The following is a 9,236-nucleotide window of genomic DNA, read 5'->3' as shown; positions in this document are numbered from 1 at the left end:
CAACACCCATTGAAGATGATAGACTAAAAGACTTGAGGAGCTCGTCAATCCATCCCCAACACATAACCACTCCAACTCTCGACTTGGAGTCTTTCTTGAAACTAACATCAATGGGGGAGGCCAAGTTAAGAGGACATGGTCCCCCCCACACACAAAGAAATAGAAAGAACACTTTGTATAAGGAATGCTCCATCTCTAACAATTAGATGCCCTAGAGAAAAGCTTGTCCTTATCATGTCTAAGTTACAAATACTTACCTCTATCCCACTGTCGAGTTCAATTATGGAATTAACACCTTTGAAACTATTTTTCCAACCACCACCCTTGAACATTAATGCAAGCATGATGAGCTTAGATGTGTGAACTATCACCCACCCCTTCCAAACTTGATCTCCATTCCCCAACCCATATTGAATGTGCATCTCTAAATTATTTGGATTAGACATTTTAATTATAATTCAATACAATTTGAGGTATTACCATTGTAAATATTAATTATCACTATATTTAATAATATAATATATGTTTTTAATAAATAATTTTTTAATTAAAATTTGTAGATATTTACCAATTTTTTTTTTAATAAATTTTAATATAATTAATTTAGTCTACTAAAATAATTTATTATTTTTTTATTATAATAATTTAAAATTATTATTTATATGATATAATAAAGTTACTTAAAATTATTGTAAATATTTTTTTATTAATATGTCTAAATCATAAATTGATACGAATATTCATTTTAATATAATATATTCTATTTAAATTTTATATATTTTCAAAAAATATTATAACTATTATACATATACAAAATAAAAAAATAAAAACTTCATAATACTTTACGTGTTTAATGTATACCATCATATATAATATAAATGTTATGATATTTTATTTTCCCATGATTCCCACACGTTGACCATGAATTATATAATGATGAGAATCCGGTTCATGATTCTCTATCTGTGCCTTTCTCGTGGCAATTATTGATCCCCTCGAGACTTGAAGAGACATAAATATTTTTTTAATTAATCAAAATCTATAGGTTAACAATGTTTAACCTTCGCCAAATATTTTCAGATTATCAATGTCAATGATCAATGTGTACTTTTGATTAAAAGCAACGACAGGGAATTTATTCTTATAAAATGCAGACCATGACAATGCAAATTGAAGCATCAAAGTACCTGAATAGACAGCTAAGCCTCTCATACTTATTCCCTCATTTGAGGGTTTCGTAAAGCAGTTGTTTATAAGGTGACTTTTTGAAAGCTTTTTTGGTGGGTTTTTTTGTCAAAATTCGACAGCAATTTATTGGAATCGCAAGTTTGATAGCTAGTTTCTGCACAATCAAAGCGTCCCAGGGGTTTTTCAGGATGCTGAATCCAAATATGCTGATAGCTAGTTTCTGCACAATCAAAGCGTCCCAGGAGTTTTTCAGGATGCTGAATCCAAATATGCAGTTAAAAAACCATTTTAACTGCAACAAATCAAGATTTAACCTCCATTTCTTCCGCCCGATTCCGTCACCGGAATCTCCAAAAAATCGCATTATAGACAACTCCTGTGGTAAATTGGTATCTTCACCGAATCAGTTCAGTTCATAAATGTGTTTCACTTTCCCATCCAGATGTTGACGTTGGAGTAGATATTAATATTTTTTCATAAACGTATGGTATCATAACTCAAGCTGAGTTGTAAAACTGCATACAACTCAGTTTTCTCAATATACTGACAACCACTCACAAAACGTGACATCGAAATCCAAGATTGTTAACCATTAAAAAAAAAAATCTCACTTGCATTGGAATTCTAAATGAGTTTGGAGAAATACTGGAATACATCGGCCTCCCAAAGAAGGCACCAAATCTGGGTCCTATGGTTAGTGACCCTACTCTGCCTGCCTATGTTTCCAAATATAGCTAGAGTTTGTAAATTTGAAAACTTATTATAAGCGAGACTGAGAATCTATATAACGGCTTCAGTTGAAGGAGGCAGATACGATTCTCGGCATGTTCATCAACCCATGAAGGCGGAGCCATAATACTTTGACATTACGCTGCCCAAGAATTTCGCTCGCCAGAAGAGCCACGGGATCACGCGGAAGAATTTGGCGGATTTTCCCGGTTCGGCCAGGTAGTTTCTAGCGATTTCTTCTGTCCCTTTTTCGCTGCTGGAAACGATAATTTCAGTACCTGCTTTGCGGGATTTAAATCTGATCTTCTAAATTTGTGGAGTTTGGGAATTTCCCTTGTTCTCTGTAATATTTTTTCTTTTATTTTTCCTGAAGAGTTGAAATGGTTAATACTGTTTTTTTTAATATATTTTTGAGCCCCTGCACAAGCTAAATGCTGTGCAGATTTGTTTATTTGATGCCGAAAAACCCCTTTAAGGGAATTTTTTGGATGCGTTTTTGGGGAATTAGAGGTGTTAAATGTCTAGATTATTTTGAAGAGTCCTTTGCTATACCATGCAAATTCTGTTTGACGGTTTCCTTTGCAGAAGGGCTGTCTAAATCAAGATCTGATTTAGATTTTTGGTTTTCACTGTGTGAAATATTGGTCGCCCAGTGCGTTTCCACTGAAACACTTGCCTCGTTGTCAGGGTTACTGATCTGGTTATATCTTTCGCAGAATTTTTCGGTGTTAACATCTCGATTCTTTCTTTGGGTTGAAAGCAATTTTCTTCCCTTGATAGAGTGTATAAAATTCGATCATTACATTAATTCAGCCTTCTAACTGCTTAGACAAGCAATTAGAGCAAGAATATGAGATGTAGGCTGTAGCTCATAATAACTAGCCTGTGCATTGAATAACTATAGCATCTAGAATCCAGAAGATATAAAATCTTAGTTATTTTCTTTCGGAAAATCTTGTGCGGTCAATAATATTTGATTTGTTTAAAGATATTATATGAAGGCTTCATTTTTGCCTGCTGCAGAGTGAGCTGCACCGAGTTTAGGGTCTTTGTGGGTAATTTCACTCTTTCTTCAGTATACATATATTTTTTATCTCTGGGGATATTGAATTTAATACCCTTGTGTGGACATTGAAAGGGCTGCCTTTGTGCTGCTGGGCACTAGTTCAAGTTATGTATTACGTAGTTATTGCTGCATTTCTAAGGCTATGTTTTGACAATTAGTTTGTAAGCTGCCATTGTGAGGTAACGGTTGCATTTCAGGAAGCACCTTTCTGGTTCATTTTCTTTGATAAATTAGCAAAGGCGCAATTTTAATATCAGATATATATTGTAGGTTTTGCTCAGATCTAAAAATTATCCCAACCCTCTGCCAAGGCTTTTGAAACTTTTGAGGGTTTGTCAACAATGGGAGGTTGTTCACCTTTTGTGATCGAAGCAGCTGAGGTTCAGCGTTTGTGTAAAGAAGCAGGTCTGTCAGAAATGCAGTATCTTATTACACTGGTAAAGCCTACCCAACTTCTTGCAAGGGCTCCCATCTCCAGATTTTGTGTTGGAGCTGTAGGTCTTGGAGCGAGCGGACGCATCTTCAAAGGAGTAAATTTGGAATTCGAAGGGCTCCCTCTGAGTCATACTGTTCATGCTGAGCAGTTTCTGGTAGCCAATGCAGCACAACACGGAGAGGTCCAGCTTAGATTCATTGCGGTCTCAGCAGCCCCATGTGGGCATTGCAGGCAATTTCTGCAAGAAGTGTGGGGTGTGCCTGAGATTAACATATTGATAGCTGATGAACATGCTGAAACCCAGTCTCTATTGTATTTCCTTCCCCACAGATTTGGTCCAGATGATTTGGAGGAAAGCACCGCTTTGGTTTTTGAACCTCACTTCCATGGCCTGTCTTTTTCGTCTATGAATTCTCCTGAATTGAATTCTAAGTTGAATTTCTGTAATGGTGATCAAGATGTGAAGGAAGATGCATTGAACTTGTGTAATGGTGGTGGAGATGTAAAGGAAGATACATTGAACTTGTTCAATAGTGATGGAGATGTACAAGGGGAAAGTATCCACAACTTTTCGGGCTCTGAAGATTTGTATCAACTCAGGGTAGCAGCTCTTAAAGCCGCAAACTCGTCACATGCTCCATATAGTAAGTGTCCTTCTGGAATTGCCCTGATGAGTACAAAAGGGAACATTTGTACCGGATTTTATATCGAGTCTGCAGCATTCAACCCCAGCCTTTCTCCCTTGCAAACGGCTATCATTGCATTTCTTTGTCAGGATGGAGGAAACTATGAAGATATTGTTCATGCTGTCCTTGTGGAGAAGAAAGGAGCTGTTGTTCAGCAAGGTGATACCGTTAAACTTGCTCTGCAGAAAATCTCTCCCAAATGCTCTGTTCATCTGTTCAGTTGTTACATAAAATGATCTGATCGCTCTTGGTCTTTTTCATTTAAGATCAATCAATGATTCTAAGATGATTTGCCATGCCTTGTGTAAGACATCATAAGATTAGGCATGGCAACTCATTTGTATTATTCTATAATCTTCTGAGACATTTCTGTCCCATTATGTAATCAGCAGCTAACATAGTCATATGCCACAATTGGAATATACATCTCTTATCTGTCTATTTGTCTCCGTTATATTAAAACTCTGTCAAAAGAAATCACTTTCAAGCAATACTGGACTCGTTGGTCAGACTAGATCAGAAATTAGTCGTGTAATGTTTACAAGTCCATTTGAGGGGAACTTATGATAGCTCAAGAAAGCAAGGTCTTTTCTCTAATATCTTCGTGATAAAGAGCACGATGGACCTTTCAATCATCAATAGTTTCACAAGTCAAATAGATTGATTTTATCTCTCTCTCTCTATATAGTGGCAGTATGCTTCTCAATTTTCCTGTTTACAGAGCACAAACTCAACCAATGCTTCAAATCATATACTTCTCACTGATATTATTAATTGTTATCATGGAGATCTCATGTTCTGATACTCAGATGCATATAGACTATGGAAATCATATTCTATGGTACACAGATACATGTAGACCATAGAGAACATGAATTGTAAATATGTGTATGAGAAAACAAAGATTGCTTTCTTTCGAAACAGACTACAGTATGCATTTAGTCCTAAAATCTTGATTTGGATATAAATCAAAATCATGGTACCAATGAATCAATCTTTATGAATAATGATTTGTATACTGTAAGGTTATTGCCACTTGACAATCTCGATTCTCAACCATGGCGGAAGAGTTCTGATATGGACTAATACTCGTTCTACATATATTCTTGCATCCTCTCGTTGATAAACTATCCAAGTCTGATGAGTATTGATAAATATTCAAGGCTGAGACTACGTGGGATTTATACCCACAAACGTGTTTATCCAAATTCACACCAATCATCAATAAGGAATTGAATAATATATTTCTTTCTTCTATTAGTGCTTCAAATCTGCCCTTTCTGGCACTGCTGGGTGTAGAATTCACAATGTATTCAACAAACTATAAAAGAGGTTATCACTTGAAAACCATCAATGGATAAAAAGGCACTTTAAAGAATCCACCCAATACACCATATGTTGACTTTGTTATCTGGTGGGGCTGGGCTTGCCTTGGGATATCCTTCGTGAAAGCTTTGGTGGAAAGTGAATTTGCCTGATATATCCTGTATAATTTTCCTTACTCCTCGTTCACTTTATGTGTGCTCTATCTCTCTCCCTAGTTACCAATTTACCAGCCCCTTCCTGCACCTTCCTGGGCCTGCGTCAGACCTACCCACTTCCTGTAGCCTTCCCGGGCGTGGGTAGGCCCTGGAAAAGTTAGCTTATGTAAGACACCCTTCCTTAAGCAAGACCAGGACTAGGTGCTCGGGTCAGGTAAGGCTTCCCCTCTGATGCTTAGGTCAGGTAACCCTTCCTCTGATGCTTAGGTCAGTTAGGTATTCTCTTTGATGCTTAGCCTAGGTAACCCTATTGAAAGATAGTAAATATTTACTGTTGAATTCTTGCAGCTACACCAGTTGTTTTTGAAATGTTTCTTGAAAATCATTTGATTTTAAACTTTAACCTGGTGTTGATTTTAAGTGCTCATTTGAGTTAAAACTTTAACCAGATGTACAATTGATTATGTATCAAAATTTGTTTTGGCACTGTAGAATTGCATGTTATATCGTTTTTTAAGTTACATGAAGAAAGCATCGAGAGGCAACTTAAAACAGAAAACTTGCACAATTTCATTAATTACTTTGCTCAATTACATCACACTTATATAGGTTAAAACACAAACTAATTCCTAACCACTCATAACTAATTCTATTTAACCACCTACAATTAATTCAGTTCAACCACTCATAACTAACCATTTCTGCATTATTCTCACATCCTCCCTTAATGGAGAAATGGATTTTCTACCATACCTGACTGACTTCTAGAACTTGTACTTTGAACATCTGTTGTATTCTCTAGATTGATCTAGCTACTGCATTAACAGAGGGTAGTTGGAATTAATACCTTTCTACCACTCCCCCTTAATTCCAACTATATAACAAATATATACTATAGCACGATATACAAGAAACTATATTCTTAATCATGACGACTTAAACTGTAACTTGCCTGCTGGTCTAAGTCTCAGCTAGGCTTACAACAAAACATTTCATTTTTGCCTTCTTATTAAAAGGTCCATGCTTGTTCCTTTTCCATTGCTGGTGCAGTTTCATCTTCACCTTTTTGGGTTTCCTTATGAAATTCTTTTGCTCCTTGCTTACATACTTAACGTCAACAACCTCTTGTGGATTGAGAGGCAATGCAAGATCTCGAACGAGGTAATTTAATTCATGTTCTCCCCACTTTCCATGAGGAACCAACGAAGGAGTCACCAAAATGCAGTCATCTTTGAACATGAGCGGCCTTCGAAGAACATCCATGGTAGTATCCTCCAAAGTAGGAGTCATCTTGAAAGTAGATCCAATAAAACTTCTAACAACCGGGCGAGTTTTAATCTCAGTGATTGCTTCAACAGCGTGATCCTCAACAACATGAGTGATTTCTTCAGGGACATGATCTTCAACAACATGAAACTCTTTGTCAATGGACTCAAAAACACTGCGAATCCCAAATGAGTTCATGAGAAAATGATCATTAAAAAGATCATTGTCAAAAAATAATAGACATATCAGTTAGCTTTATCACCTGTCACAAACGGTGCTCACTAACAGCACTCTCTTGAACAAGACCCACTTACACGATTTTTGCAACACACTGGAATCAAATGCTCCGAGGGTCTTCACCGCAGACAGACCAGCATATCTTTGACAGTTAAATACCACCACGGGTCTGTGGCTCTTCACCGCACACGATACAATAATTCTCAGCCCGTATTCTCCAACCAATTTCAGTTGGCCGAAATCAACTGCTCGACGAGTCTCCCGTGGACAAGATTCTGGTCACAACAGGAAATGTTCTTCGTACCGACGCGTTTCCTCCAGATTGTGAAGAGGACCGGTTCCGCTGGGCTCCACGCAGGTGGCACAAACAAGTTCACTCTTCAACAGCAGATCCGGCCTCACGCAAACACCACTCGGCCTTCCTCACCTGCGCTCTCACCCCAGCTCAAACCCTGAGCTCTGATACCAACTTAAAACAGAAAACTTGCACAATTTCATTAATTACTTTGCTCAATTACATCACACTTATATAGGTTAAAACACAAACTAATTCCTAACCACTCATAACTAATTCTGTTTAACCACCTACAACTAATTCAGTTCAACCACTCATAACTAACCATTTCTGCATTATTCTCACAAGGCATAACATGTAACTCCAAAGATCAAAGTAGTACTTTCATAGATCCTAATTTTTATGTAATTTTCATGGTAAGTAAATAAATAAAATTGAATTATGTGGAAACAGTCTCAAAGTCTTTTAGAACCAAAGATTCCCGAGACTTTTTCCTAGTGGATAAACATTTGATTCAACTGCTACTTTGCATGATAATCTACATAGAATGATTCATTGGCAATAATGTTTCTAGCCACATGGATTGAATGTTGAATAGTTGGATTTGCTCTTTGACCCTTAAACTATATGTCTCGATATGTCTTGATTGTTGAGAAATCTAGGGCATCAAGTATTAGGTGATTTCTCTTTGATTAGTAACGTTTCGATATGTCTTGATTGTTGAGAAATATAGGGCATCAAGTATTAGGTGATTTCTCTGTGATTAGTAATTGCTTGTGAGTGCTTTTTACAACTTTAGATTAGGATCTTCTATACTTAAGTTATTAGTGTTCTTCTTCATCAAACAACTACCAATGCATGAACATAAATAGACAAGAGACACAGAATGTATGCTATGAGCCAGGGCCAAAACCTCTTACTCTTTGAGAGGAAAACCCGCACAAATTCTTCTTATAGAGATTCCAATTGACAAATACCAAGACGAAGACCCTTGATCTATTAGCCACTCCAAAACCAAGACACTAGTTCTCTTGATTGTCTTCTACTCTTTTCTTCTTCTTGACTTCCTCTTCCGCTTTGACCTTCTCAACACCGGGGCATAGTTACCACTGAGAACTTGTCACAAAGATCTTATTTTTATGATGTCATCGAGTCCTTATCAATTCCTTCATACTGTGGTAGTACCGAGCCTTTCTCACTGTGGAAGCATTGAAACAAAGTGTGGATAGACTGAGATCTCCTATCTGAGCACACTGAGATAGCCACCAAATTGTGATATCAACAAACTGTGGAGGCACTGAGACTGTAAGAAATCTGAACCGAATCATAGCACAAGATTACCACTGCACTGTAGCTTCCACTGAATTGTGGTCTCCATACCAAACTGTGGCTTCTATACCCTTGTGTGAAACTGTGTTTTTCTGTTATGACATTGAACTGTACTTCTCTGAGATCTGACCGCATCACTGTAGTCTCCTATTTGAATCACAGAGGCATCGAAATTATCTCTATATTTTCCACTTGAATTTTAGAGGTATCCAAATTTCTGAACTGTGGAAATGCGAAGACCCTGCCCACGTATATATAGTGGTTTGTCACATATAAATAAGCCGACATGACCTCAATGAAGGGATGTGTCTTTAATTGGGTGAGTCGACATGTGTCATTTTCTTCATCTTGAGGCCGACTTGACGAGGAGAACTAGTGCTTGTCCTTGGAGGCCTTTATGACAATTCTATAGACTTTTATAAATTTGTTATATGCCCAAGAATGGTTCTTCATACATGATATTGACTCCTTGACTTTAATGAAAAATCCTAAAGGCTCTCAATGGGAGCCATCTAAAAATAAA

General features: G+C 37.1%; 1 pseudogene across 4 annotated transcripts; it reads left to right on the top strand.

The window, feature by feature from the left end:
- The first annotated feature begins 1,793 nt into the window (after positions 1–1,793).
- LOC149187892 (cytidine deaminase 1 pseudogene) lies at positions 1,794–4,531 on the top strand (annotated as a pseudogene). Of its 4 annotated transcripts, none has more exons than XR_016255796.1 (2): positions 1,794–2,136; positions 3,265–4,531. The product of XR_016255796.1 is annotated as a cytidine deaminase 1 pseudogene, transcript variant X3 (transcript). The 4 variants fall into 4 exon arrangements; XR_016255794.1 differs by having other exon boundaries at positions 3,254–4,531; XR_016255795.1 differs by having other exon boundaries at positions 3,056–4,531.
- The last annotated feature ends 4,705 nt before the right edge of the window (positions 4,532–9,236 follow it).

The sequence above is a fragment of the Pinus tabuliformis genome, chromosome 3_1, assembly GCF_031772625.1.
Source record: "Pinus tabuliformis cultivar Carrire ecotype Pingquan chromosome 3_1, CPIR1, whole genome shotgun sequence".
NCBI classification, from domain to species: domain Eukaryota; kingdom Viridiplantae; phylum Streptophyta; class Pinopsida; order Pinales; family Pinaceae; genus Pinus; species Pinus tabuliformis.
This window is presented reverse-complemented; position numbering and strand designations above follow the sequence as displayed.